The sequence below is a fragment of the Dendropsophus ebraccatus genome, chromosome 9 (assembly GCF_027789765.1).
Source record: "Dendropsophus ebraccatus isolate aDenEbr1 chromosome 9, aDenEbr1.pat, whole genome shotgun sequence".
Lineage (NCBI taxonomy): Eukaryota > Metazoa > Chordata > Amphibia > Anura > Hylidae > Dendropsophus > Dendropsophus ebraccatus.
In genome coordinates this window covers 71,228,386-71,243,004 of record NC_091462.1, presented here as the reverse complement: position 1 = coordinate 71,243,004, position 14,619 = coordinate 71,228,386, and the positions used below count along the sequence as shown (strand labels likewise).

The 14,619-nt window shown below is 39.7% G+C and overlaps 1 protein-coding gene and 1 pseudogene across 1 annotated transcript in view; one reads left to right on the top strand and one right to left on the bottom strand.

Moving 5' to 3' along the window:
- Positions 1-14,619, bottom strand: part of TMEFF2 (transmembrane protein with EGF like and two follistatin like domains 2) — a 481,080-nt gene that overhangs the window by 171,961 nt on the left and 294,500 nt on the right. The window lies entirely within an intron of this gene.
- On the top strand, positions 3,747-4,133 carry LOC138802170 (large ribosomal subunit protein eL42-like; annotated as a pseudogene).

Below are 14,619 nucleotides of genomic sequence, written 5' to 3'. Positions count from 1 at the left end.
AATTATTGTCATTAGTATATTAGTACTAGTTTTTTTTTTATTTCTTTTTCCTGTGTAGAACAGGATAATATGAGGAATAGAAGAAAGTCCATAAAGACAAGCCATAGTTTACATACTTGAAAAGGCCACAGACTAGATTTTATTTTTAGCACTTTCAAAGTCACTATAAGACAATAAACTGGTAATGACAAGAAGATGGAAAAATGATGGAAAAATGATGGTGAACAAAGAAGAGAACCGAAGTAAGACAAAAAGTGTCAGCCATGCTATGTTTCAGATTAGCTCCCTAGAAGCCAATCATATTAATCACATGCTAGTTTATCATCTAGTGGGTGTATATATATATATATATATATATATATATATATATATATATATATATATATATATATATCTCACCATCCAAAGATAATAATCTCATGAATATGAAATGTACGGCAGTGCTAAGTACACTGGCACTCATCTCAATTAAGACCTTTCACATTATCCAGAGCCTGTCATTCATAATGTATGACCATTTCTGTAATGGGAAATATGTGAAGTAGATTTTATTTTACCCATACAGAAAGCCAGATCTTTATAATGCAGTCATGTACATTGACAATATTTATTACTAAAGCATATTTAGATGAACAGCATAAAAAGATAAGAATCTTTGAAGAGGAAGCTACCTGAAAGCAACATCCTACTGTATTTCACCCCTTGAAAACTGTGACAAAGCAAATATAACATTGTAATAAATATGGTGTTAACCTTGATTGCCATGTAATTTAAAGCAGGTACACAAGAAAAATGCACTTTTAACCCCTTTATAGACAGGGGTGGTTTCAGTCTTGATGAGCAGAGTAAAATTTTACCCTTTAAAAGCTACCCTGTTTTTTTTAGTCTACTTCACATTTTGTTTCTTAATTAAATTTTTATTGTAGACACATTGGGGGAGATTTATCAAACATAGTGCAAAGTAAAACTGGCTCAGTTGCCCCTAGCAACCAATCAGATTCCACCTTTCATCCCTCACAGACTCTTTGGAAATATTTCAAATTGGGGCCGATATCAATTTATTTTGTCTTTTTGGGGAAAATGGTATAAAAATATTTCTTGTTTTGTTTTTATGCACTGTTTAATGAACAATATTTACCCTATGAATGATTCCACTACTTTTCCCATGCATAGCAACACAAATATATGTGTATATTGTATAACCTTAGACACTGCTATAGTGCCAATAACAAAGGCCATATTGTAGCTTTACATCTCCCGAAGTGAAGAGGGCCTTTTGCTCCCCTTCCCATATGTGACCCTGCTTGAGACTTAGTTTTAAGCTGTCAGTCAGTCAGTGATAGGGATGGGAGGGCAAGTGTTAAAGTCATCAGCACTGTATTTTTTTTTTTTTGAGAATAAAAAGAGAAGCACAGATATAGCAAAGGGTCCATGTGTGTCCCTGACTTAGCTATTAAAAAGTGTCAGTAGTTTAGAATCTGAAATAAAGCTGACAGATTCCCTTTAAATGTGTTGACAAGGATCCGTTCTGGAACCATTAATTAACATCATGTCATCATGTGGGTAATCAGGTGAAGGTTCCTGCTGTTTCAGAGGGTAGAAGGGTATTATTTTTGTATTATTTGTATGGTTAGAGTTCTGTTTTATTGGTGACAATTAAAGGGGTTATCCAGGATCCGAAAAAAAAACAGCTACTTTTCTGCAAAAAACGGCACCACCCAATGTGCGGTAATGCAATTCAGCGCTATTTGCTTCAATGGAGCTGATCAGCAATACCAAACCCAAAATGAAGATAACAGTGGTTATTGTCTGGAAGAAAGCGGCCATGATTTTCTAACCTTAGATAAAGCCTTTTAGAGCGACTTACCACTCAAAATGCATCCACTTGTGTTCTTTGTTTTGTGTAATACTGGCTTTTATGAAGATTTAATAAAGCTCACAAGATGTTATCTCAAGATTCAGTATGCACTGTACATGCTTTAAATCTTTGGACTTAATGGCGTGCTCCTAGTCCATGTACACTTTGGAGACTTTCAGGTGAGCTGAGACTTCGTTTCTCTGCATAAATCTCCTACTTCCTTTCTGCTTACAGACATAAATTATTCATCTCAAAACTACTATATAACTCCCTATGGCACAGACATCCTTTTCTGGGGCTGTATAAAGAAATTGTGCGATCATTTAGTTACAGTATGTAATGGAAGGCGGTTGACAACATTGTTGGCACCTAATATGGTTGGGACGAGGGGTAGTACCAGCTGTACTGCCCTGATGGAGACTCTATATTAATTATAACTAATAAACTAATGTCTATAGGACATTAAACTCTTTCCCAAAGTCTAATGGCAACAAAGACTGGTTTGATGAGGTTGGATTTTATTGTTTCTACATAGATAAGCTTTAAAGATTCAAAGGTGTCTTGCTGTGTCTACCTGTTCTATTTATTATCAAAGTCATTCCTATAAATGTTGGTGAAATTATTGTTTATTCACCAATTAGCTTATGGCCACTATGCCCACTCTAAATCATAGTACGTAAGGTGGCATTGGTGTGGAATGGTTACGGTGCTGAATAAAGGGGATATCCAGGGCTACAAAAACATGGCCACTTTCTTCCAGAGACAGCACCACTCTTCAGTTTGGGCGGGGTTTTGCTGTTCAGTTCCATTGAAGTGAATTGAGCTTAATTGCAAACCGCACCTGAACTGAAGGCAAGAGTCGTGTTGTCTCTGAAAGAAAGTGGCCATGTTTTCGTAGCACTGGATAACCCCTTTAAAGTCGAATATGAAGTCATCTGTAATAACTTATTTGGAGATAAGAAAACCCAAATCCAATCCACACAAAGCCAAATGAAGTTCATTCAGAAATGGTATTTTCACCCATGACTGACAGGTTACAAGGCTTCACATTTATTATGATTTGCAACAGTCTCAGCAGCAAGATTGACTGGAGAGCTTTAGCAGATAATCTAAGTAGTTATTAATCAACCAACCGGCTTTACTAAAATATGATATGGTATTGATGGACTTACAAGTTCTTAATATTTGTGCTCTTGACGGGCAGAGGCAATGTCAAATTTTAACCCTTTGCATTTTTATTTTACAGTAAATTCTTTACTGGCCTTTTTCAAGAAAATTGCAAGCTAATATAGGGTAAATTGTATCAATTTAATTTTTACTTCAATGGGTACTCTGGAGACAAAAAAAATGTATTTCAAATATATTGCTTTAATAAAGTACAGATGTAGCCAGGGTTAACATGATCCCTGACGCAACAATTGTGTCAGGGAGGTACAGTATGTTAAGTCTATTAGAGTGTCGAGTTAAATGCGTCATTGTGATCAAGTTAACACAGGCTACATCTGTATATACTAAATATTAATTATCCCAGATAATGTTAAGGGAATTTTCAGGTGGGTTGGGGTGGGGGTGATTAAAGTTGTAATTTATGTGATGTATGGAAAAAATAAAATAAACATTAAAAAAACTATGTTTATTAAATGTTATTTTGCAATAACTTTACTTTGTACAACTTTATTATATATATATATATATATATATATATATATATATATATATATATAGTTTTTTATGTATATACTTCCATGCACTCACTCACTCTGCACAGGCCGATGAATGCAGTGTTTGTGTCAGGCAGCCTGCCCTGTGTGTACTGTATATAAGAATATACAGTGACCCTGCAGCGCTCTCTATGGTGACTGGACGCGTATGATAGAACTTCCGCTTCCTGTTCTTTCCTCTTTTCGCCGTCAGCCAAGATGGTGAACGTCCCGAAAACCCGCAGGACCTACTGCAAGAAGTGTGGGAAACATCAGCCGCACAAAGTGACGCAGTACAAGAAAGGGAAGGACTCCCTCTATGCCCAAGGAAAGAGGCGATATGACCGCAAACAGAGTGGTTATGGCGGACAAACCAAGCCTATTTTCCGGAAAAAGGCTAAGACCACCAAGAAGATTGTGCTGAGACTGGAGTGTGTCGACTCAAACTGTCGCTCCAAGAGAATGTAAGCACTTTGAGCTTGGTGGAGACAAGAAGAGGAAGGGACAAGTTATCCAGTTTTAAGCTCTCCCTGTAAATGGCTTGAAATAAACATTTGTCACAAGAAAAAAAAGAATATACAGTACACAAGGGAATGGGACCCTGCCCTGCATAATGCCCTGTGGCAGTGCTAGAACAGAGCAAAGGATCAAGAATTTCAGAGCTTAGCTATCCCTGCAGTTGGTGACTGTCATCATGAAATAACGAAAGATGTTGTGAGAACATAGTCTGAATTTGTCAATGTGGACCACCAGGTGGTTATGTTTCGAGCTGCACCCTTTTGAGCGTTTTGCCAGATTGTCACAATAGAGTTTCAATTTGTATCATGAGAAATTTGAATCCCTTATTAAATCTAGGAAATGTAAGGGTGCCTAATAAGGGAATTTTGTGTGTTTAAAGATATATTTAATTACAAAGACACCATAAAAATTCCAGTTTACCAAAATCCTGCTCTAGTTGTGCATATACACTCACCGGCCACTTTATTAGGTACACCATGCTAGTAACGGGTTGGACCCCCTTTTGCCTTCAGAACTGCCTCAATTCTCCGTGGCATAGATACAACAAGGTGCTGGAAGCATTCCTCAGAGATTTTGGTCCATATTGACATGATGGCATCACACAGTTGCCGCAGATTTGTCGGCTGCACATACATGATGCGAATCTCCCGTTCCACCACATCCCAAAGATGCTCTATTGGATTGAGATCTGGTGACTGTGGAGGCCATTTGAGTACAGTGAACTCATTGTCATGTTCAAGAAACCAGTCTGAGATGATTCTAGCTTTATGACATGGCGCATTATCCTGCTGAAAGTAGCCATCAGATGTTGGGTACATTGTGGTCATAAAGGGATGGACATGGTCAGCAACAATACTCAGGTAGGCTGTGGCGTTGCAACGATGCTCAATTGGTACCAAGGGGCCCAAAGAGTGCCAAGAAAATATTTCCCACACCATGACACCACCACCAGCCTGAACCGTTGATACAAGGCAGGATGGATCCATGCTTTCATGTTGTTGACGCCAAATTCTGACCCTACCATCCGAATGTCACAGCAGAAATCCAGACTCATCAGACCAGGCGACGTTTTTCCAATCTTCTACTGTCCAATTTCGATGAGCTTGTGCAAATTGTACCCTCAGTTTCCTGTTCTTAGCTGAAAGGAGTGGCACCCGCTGTGGTCTTCTGCTGCTGTAGCCCCTCTGCCTCAAAGTTCGAAGTACTGTGCGTTCAGAGATGCTCTTCTGCCTACCTTGGTTGTAACGGTTGACTATTTCAGTCACTGTTGCCTTTCTATCAGCTCGAACTAGTCTGCCCATTCTCCTCTGACCTCTGGCATCAACAAGGCATTTCCGCCCACAGAACTGCCGCTCACTGGATGTTTTTTCTTTTTCGGACCATTCTCTGTAAACCCTAGAGATGGTTGTGCGTGAAAGATCAGCAGTTTCTGAAATACTCAGACTAGCCCTTCAGGCACCAACAACCATGCCACGTTCAAAGGCACTCAAATCACCTTTCTTCCTCATACTGATGCTCAGTTTGAACTGCAGGAGATTGTCTTGACCATGTCTACATGCCTAAATGCACTGAGTTGCCGCCATGTGATTGGCTGATTAGAAATTAAGTGGTAACGTGCAGTTGGACAGGTGAACCTAATAAAGTGGCCGGTGAGTGTGTATATATATATATATATATATATATATATATACACACACACATATACACTACCGTTCAAAAGTTTAGGGTCACGTTGGAATGTCCTTATGTTTGAAGGAAAAGCACTGTACTTTTCAATGAAGATAACTTTAAACTAGTCCTAACTTTAAACAAATACACTCTATACATTGCTAATGTGGTAAATGACTACTCTAGCTGCAAATGTCTGGTTTTTGGTGCAATATCTACATAGGTGTATAGAGGCCCATTTCCAGCAACTATCACTCCAGTGTTCTAATGGTACAATGTGTTTGCTCATTGGCTCAGAAGGCTAATTGATGATTAGAAAACCCTTGTGCAATCATGTTCACACATCTGAAAACATTCTAGCTCGTTACAGAAGCTACAAAACTGACCTTCCTTTGAGCAGATTGTGTTTCTGGAGCATCACATTTGAAACTCGACAGTCTATTCTTGTTCTTAGAAATCAAGGCTATTCCATGTGAGAAATTGCTAAGAAATTAAAGATTTCCTACAACGGTGTGTACTACTCCCTTCAGAGGACAGCACAAACAGGCTCTAACCAGAGTAGAAAAAGAAGCGGGAGGCCGCGTTGCACAACTAAGCAAGAAGATAAGCACATTAGTCTCTAGTTTGCGAAACAGATGCACATTAGTCTCTAGTTTGAGAAACAGATGCCTCACAGGTTCCCAACTGGCATCTTCATTAAATAGTTCCCGCAAAACACCAGTGTCAACATCTACAGTGAAGAGGCGGCTGCGGGATTTTGGGCTTCAGGGCAGAGTGGCAAAGAAAAAGACATATCTGAGACTGGCCAATAAAAGAAAAAGATTAAGATAGGCAAAAGAACACAGACATTGGACAGAGGAAGACTGGAAAAAAGTGTTGTGGATGGATGAATCCAAGTTTGAGGTGTTTGGATCACAAAGAAGAACGTTTGTGAGACGCAGAACAAATGAAAAGATGCTGGAAGAATGCCTGACACCATCTGTTAAGCATGGTGGAGGTAATGTCATGAACTGGGGTTGCTTTGGTGCTGGTAAGGTGGGAGATTTGTACAGGGTAAAAGGGATTCTGAATAAGGAAGGCTATCACTCAATTTTGCAACACCATGCCATAGCCAGTGGACAGCGCTTGATTGGAGCCAATTTCATTTTACAACAGGACAATGACCCTATACACACCTCCAAATTGTGCAAGAACTATTTACATCGGTAATGGAGTGGCCAGCGCAGTCACCAGATCTGAACCCTATTGAGCTGTTGTGGGAGCAGCTTGACCTTATGGTACGCCAGAAGTGCCCATCCAACCAATCCAACTTGTGGGAGCTGCTTTTAGACGCGTGGGGTGCAATTTCTCCAGCTTACCTCAACAGATTAATAGCTAGAATGCCAAATGTGTGCAATGCTGTCATTGCTGTAAAAGGAGGATTCTTTGACGAAAGCAAAGTTTGATGTAAAAACAATGTTATTTCAAATACAAATCATTATTTCTAACCTTGTCAATGTCTTGACTCTATTTTCTATTCATTTCACAACGTATGGTGGTGAATAAGTGTGACTTTTCATGGAAAACACAAAATTGTTTGGGTGACCCCAAACTTTAAAATATTATTAACCCCTTAGCGTCCCATGACGTACCTGGTACGTCATGGTGGCGCAGGGGGAGATCAGAGAGGGGTCCACTTCAATGCAGCTGTCAAACCTGACAGCTGCATTCAAGTGCTTTGTACTGCACGTCCCTGGTGTCTTGTGGGTCGTATCTCCCCCCCACTATGCAATCGCGGGGCAGAGATCCGGTCTTCTGGCCGGGCCGGCACTGATCCCGGATCGGCAATAGATTGCTGTGGCCTGCAGCAGGCCACAGCAATCTATCACCGAGTACAATGATCTTTGCTGTGTATATACACAGCATTGATCTCTATGAGAGATCAGTGCTGTGTATATACAAGTCCCCCAGGGGGACTTCAGGTTACAGTAAAAATAAAAGTAAAAAAGTATTTTTATTAATAAAAAATCCCCTCCCCTAATAAAAGTACAAATCACCCCCCTTTTCCCATTTTAAAAATATAAATAAATAAACAAACATGTTTGGTATCGCCACGTGCGTAATCACCTGAACTATTAATTAATCACATTCCTGATTTCGCACGGTAAACGGTGTAAGTGCAAAAAAATTCCAAAGTGCAAAATTGGTAGCATTGAATCCAGAAAAATGTAATAAAAAGTGATCAAAAAGTCGCATATGCACAATCAAGGTACCGATAGAAAGAACACATCATGGTGCAAAAAATGACACCTCACACAGCCCCATAGCCTAAAGCATAAAAGTGTTATAAGCCTGGGAATAGAGGGATTTTAAGGAACATATATTTGTTAACAATGGTTTGAATTTTTTACAGGTCATCAGAAAAGTAATACATGTTATATATCGTTGTAATCGTAACGACTTGAGGAACATGCATAACATATCAGTTTTCCCCCAGGTTTAACGGCATAGAAACAAATACCCTCCAAATAAAAGAAATGCGTTTTTTTTTGTTTTTTTTTTTCAATTTCACCAGACATTAAATTTTTTTTCTGGTTTTACAGTGTACTTTATGCAAAAATTCAGCCTGTCATTGCAAAGTACAATTAGTGGCGCAAAAAATTAGGGCTCATGTGGGTTTATAGGTGAAAAAATGCAAGTGCTATGGTCTTTTAAACATAAAGTGGAAAAAGCAAAAGCGCAAAAATGAAAATTGGCATTGACCTTAAGGGCTTAAACTTTAAATATTAATAAACTATAAAATTATTAGTTATGTATACAACAATATTATTTAAATTGTCACTGTCGTTATAACTTTCAAAATGTAAACCCACAGATGTGTTATAAAGCAAGTTTGCAATTTACATTTATTTATTTAATTATCATCGAAAACACAAAGTCGAGTATGTCCCAGGCCATTCAGAGAGAAGGCAGTCATGTGACTGATAGACTCATTGAGCAGTGACTCTCTGAACTGGCCGGAATTCCTGTGTTTAGTCTGGTTTTTTTTTAACAAGCACAAGTCAGTAATTCTGCCTTCAGGAGACTGGACCTGGATTTCTGGTAAGTTCAGCTTTGTATTACAGCATGATAACAACAACAAAAATAATAAATGTATATTGAAAACTTGCTTTATAGCACATTTATTGTTGATTTAGATTTTAAATTTATAACAACAGTGACACTTTAACCCCTTCCCCCAATATGACGTCCAGGGACGTCATGAAAAGCAGTGCCAGAACGCATCATGACGTCCCTGGACGTCATGCTTTTCTTGCCTCCCCCTCTGTCCCTAGTTGAGATCGAGCAGCAGGAGGAGGCTGTGTCACACAGCCTCCTCCTGCTGCCACTGCCCAGAGAGGAGCCGCGCTCCCCCCAAGCAGTTAACCCCATAGACGTCGCGGTCTGTGCGACCGCAGCGTCTATGGGGAGATATGCTCCCCTTTCCGATCGGGTGCCTGGGAGGAGGCTGCGGCACATGCTGCTGCGCTCCCCCCAGGCTCCCCTTCTCTGCTGTAGAGCCCCCCCCGTGTGGCCGCCCCCTCCCCGTGCTCCCCCCCCTCCCCCGGCTCCCTCTGCAATCTCTTTCCCTCCCGGAGCCACGCGAGCAATCGCGCGACTCCGGGAGGGCATCCATAGCAACCCAGACGCTTTCCAGTGCGTCTGGGCTGCTATGATTTCTAATGATCAGGCCCCTGCACTGAGGCAGGGACCTAATCCTTTGAATGATCTGTCAGTGTAACACAATATATAATGCATTACAGCACTGATCATGTGCTGTAATGCATTATAGATGTGAAAAAGTGAAAGTAAAAAAAAAAAAAACACCAAACACATACATACATACATACATAATTAAAGAAATAATTAATTACAATAAAAAAATTAAATAAATACATAATAAATTATATATATATATATATATATATAATAAATACACATATTCCCCATCCCCCCTTTATAAATGATCCCCTATAAATAAGATACACATATTTGGTATCGCCGCGTCCGTAATGACCCCGTCTATTAACCCGTTACATTAATTATTCCACCCGATTAACGATATAAAAAAAATAAATAAAAACTAACAAAAATGACAATTTATTGTTAATCCCGCCCCCTAAAAAAAGAAGGAAAAACCTATCAAAAAGTCACATGTACCCAAAAGGTGTACCACTAAAAACGTCAGCTTATGCCGCAAAAAAAAAAAGCCCTCACATAACTCCAATGGTGAAAAAATTTAAATATTACCACTCTTACAATATGCAAGACACAAACAGTATTTATAGTATAAATGCCATAAACTATAACAAAAGCTATATAACATGGATATCACTGTAATAGTACCGACCTGATGAATAATGATAACATGTCATATGTGACGTATAGTAAAGGGCGTACAAAAAAATGATGAAAAACAGCTGCTAAATTGTGTTTTTTATTCATACCACCTCATAAAAAAATAATTAAAAAATGATCAGGGTATCACATGTCCCCCAGAATGGTACCGATGGAAATGTCAACTTGTCTTACACAAATATTTTGGCACCGCAAGGTCTCTGTGACATGGTATAATGGCTAAAAAAAAAGTCTGAAATAAAAAAGAACCCCAAAATTCCCCAGGTCTCTGTCATGTCTGCGGCCTGTGGTTGAGTCAGGTGACGCACTGCGGCCACATATGGGGGATTTCTAGAAACACTGGAATATGGGGAGTAAATAGTGAGTGGTATTTCTCGGTTAGTATTTGCTGTGTAAGAGGAAAAAAATGGATTAAAATGGAATATCTGCCCAAAAAATGAAAATGTTAAATTTCCCCTCCAACTTGCTTAAATTTATGCGAAACACCTAAAGGGTTAATACACTTATGAAATGTTACTTTGAATACTTTGAGGGGTGCAGTTTTTATAGTAGAGAGATTTATGGGGGTAACTACCATACAGGCCCCACAAATCCACTTCAGAACTGAACTGGTCCCTAATTAAATCAGAATTTGAAATTTTCCTGAAAATTTGAAAAATCGCTGCAAAATTTCGAAGCCCTCTAACATCCTGACAAGTAAAAGGACGTTCACCAAATGACGTCACCATAAAGCAGACATGTTGTAGATGTTGCAGTAGTAATTAGTTCATGTGGCATGACTATCTTTCTTATGAAAAGAGAGTTTTGAATATACAGAAACATACGTTTTTAAATTTTTGCGCAAATGTTGTGTTTTTTACAAAAAACTACTGAGTGTATCAACCAAAGTATACCACTAAAATAAAGAGGAATATGTCACGAAAAAACAATCTCAGAATAACTGCAATAGTTAAAAGCATCACAGAGTTACCACTACATAAAGAGAGACAGGTCAGATTTGAAAAATACCTGGTCATTAAGGCCAAAACAGGCTGCGGAGGCAAGGGGTTAAGGTGTCAAGACAAGAGATATATCTGATACCAGGTGTCTGTCAGATTTCTGGCTGTGTATATCCTCATCTTTACTCAATGAATTTGCACCCATTGAGATAAAATACATGTGGCAGAAGAGACACTGATCACATCATTGCATGTAGCATGCATTATGCAAATGATATGATTCTGTACTACTACTTCACACCTTCAGAAATTACTGACAATGTTAAGTGCAAATTTCCTTTCTCAGTATAAACAATTAAAGAAGGGGGTTTGTTAATTTTCACAGAGATATCCCAGGATGTGAGCAGGAGATGGTAATGTGGGGTATGAAAATTGCTGATTGTCCTGCTAAATGTAAGGTAGTCAGCTCGGCTAAAGCACTTATTACACGGGGCAACTGAAGGAGCAAACGAGCGCTGTCAGCGGCCTCCTCTGCACTTACCCACTGGCTGCTGTCGTGTGTAATAGAGTTGTCAGCGAGTGGGTAAGTGAAGGGGAGGCAACAAGGAGCTTCGGGGGGCTGCCCAGGTGATCGCTAGATTGTCTGGGCAGCCCATAGAGGATAGCAGCGGTCTGCTGCTGCCGCTCCTATTCCATGGAGTGGCGGCAGCAGATCGTTGATATACTAGTCGTTTGTCTTTCAACATGTTGAAAGATAGATGACAGCAACGATCAGCCGACATTGTTCATGTCGGCTGATCGTTTCCTTCTATTACACGGGACAATTATCGTCCGTGTAGTAGGGCTTTAAGTATTCATTAAGGTGTCAGATTACAAAGATCAGAGTCAAAGGCTATGATCCCACAACATCCGTATGCATTTGCATAAAAATGCCGTGTTTGGGTGGGTAAATGATGGTCATCAAAAAAGACATGGGGACATTAGCAAAGTATTTGGCCCACCATCGCTGTTCTTCAGCCCAAAGTGGTTCTAGTGAAAGAGGGGTGGTACAAACTGATGAATTCATCAGAGAGAAAATCAGACAGAAAAGCAGCAGTGACAATGGGCAGGAGTAAAGTAACTTCTACAAAAGGGCAGATCTGTCTTCACTGATAGTACTGACTTTTGGTCACAGAGGCACCCCTATACCAAAATCCTGTGTAGGTGCTAAACCTGTGTTTGCTAGGGGTGTTTTCAAGAACTGGTAGCATTGGTAGGCCTTTTGACAGGACAGCATTATTGTGACACTTTCAAGAGAAATCTGCAGGCCTTCTGTTGGATCTAAAAATTGGAGTCTTGGAAAGTTACATATCTTAATAGTTGGATCGCAGACTCTTTGGTGGGTGAGTAAAGCTGTGTGGTGTACATCAGTTCACCTTAAATGCTGCTCTATTGCCAGAAGAGCCAACAAAATTGCCATCTGATGTCTACTGCAGGACTCCACCATCACACTGATGTTCTCCCCATCTGTTATTATTTTTTTTTTATTTTTTTTAGATTTTTTGGTGATCAAATGGAACCCCTTCAGCATATGGATGATTTTATAGATCCTCCTCTTATGCACAGTCAGGACTTGGACAGCCTGGTTTAAATCCATCACTCCATGTGAGTGTGATCCGGCCGGAGAAGGGCGAACAGACGAGTCCGGCGCACGATGAGTCAACAACCCGATGACGCGTCCTCTGACGTCAGCGGATGTGACGTCGAGGTGTGTAGCGGCTTGCAGTTATCGCTGGCGTCTAGTGTGGAATCAGAGTCATCTCAGAGTTTGTAAGTGTTTTATGCTTTTTTGTACATTGGAAAAGAAGTGTATTTGATTGAAAATTTTTATATGTGCAAAACCTTTGCAACAAGTGGTGTGTACCGAGTGAAACCGGACTCCTTCCCTGCCCCTTATTGGGGCGTTGACTAAGATAAACCACCAGTATAAAAGGGACTATTGTGATACACATGATAGGAGCTTGATAAAGGCGACAGAACGCCGCCGAAACGCGTTGCTCATAATAAAGAAGTGTTCTACAAGAATTGGAGATTGATTTTATGTCCAGCGCCAAGGCCATTCCCAGTTGGCTTTTAGTCTTTTCCCCTAGAGGTCTCATAACGGGGCCTCTCTACTGAAGACATCACTACTTCGGCAGGATTTCTTGTTTCCGCACATATTTTCTGATGTCTTTCTGGAGTATACCTCTGTCCCACCTTCAAACCCAGCTTACTTTTCTCGGAAGACTAGACTAGGATTGACTTGCATAGCATATGCTATGTGGGCAGCTATATTGCCTATGCTTTCTAAACAGCGTTTAGAGATATGCTTAACAGCAGCCCAATGGACATTAAAAAACAAACAAACTGGAGATAACCCACTGACTTCTATGACCTGTTCAGAGGTCAGTGTGCAGGGAGAGTTAGATGGTGAACTCTGACTGGCACCTATTGTGAATGACATGAGCATGTCTTATTTCTACACAGGTATCACCTTTCATTTTAATCCTGACTTTCAAGGGACTCTGTCACCTCCAACCCACCCTCTAGAAAACCCTAAACTAAACTAAAGTCATCTGTAGTCAAAGTAGGATGAAGGAAGCTTTCTACTCCTTTGTATGTCACCATTATAAGCCTTCAAACTGGGCATGATGTATAGAGCGGACTACTTAGCTCAAGAGAGGGTTATTTAGACTCCTTCATCTGTGGGGTTTTAGCAAAGGAATTCAAGTACATAGAAAAATTTATAATTGTATAACTTAAATTAGCAGGAGTTTTGGAGGTGACCCTTTAATGGCAAGCAGGAGCCTGCTGAAAGGTTTTTTGCACAGAACATGAAGTATTAGCTTAATATTAGGTTTCATTGCCAAAATGAAAACTGTAGTTCCCCCTCTTAAACCATGCATACATATAACACATATATTTAAGGAGAGGGGCCGCAGAAGCACCTCTCTCTCTATCTCCCTACTGTCTGCTATTAACTTTATTAGTCCAGAAAGAAGTTTTCGAATTGAAGCAATAAAAAATAATAGACTGTAATTGCCAGAAAATTGCCTCCTAGCAGAGAATTCAGATCACAGTAGGTGTCCAACAAGGTCCAACAAGATCCTTAGGTTTGGTAATAAACCATAGCCCTTGCTATGCTGACAGACTGCGCTGGTTCTGATCATCAAAACTGCATGATAGAGCATTTCTATTATTGTAAAATATCAGGTGACTGCCTGTATTTTTATGTCAAGGTAATTTATTCTTGATTATTACTGAATACACCTGAAAGTAACATCAGATTGAAGAGGTTATATTCATTATTTGCTGGAAATTTAAGAAGCCATTTTGCCGCTGTCTTGGTGTAATTTATAACATAAATGTCAGCTTTTAATTGTCTAAATAGTCTAAGCTATTTCTAAATGCTTACTGTCAAAATTACTGATTTGCATTAATAGACCAATGATTTGCAGTCACATAGATAGCGATGTGTTCAGCCTCTTCAGCATATACAAAACCTTGGTAATGAATATGTGAAACACATGAGGGACATTTA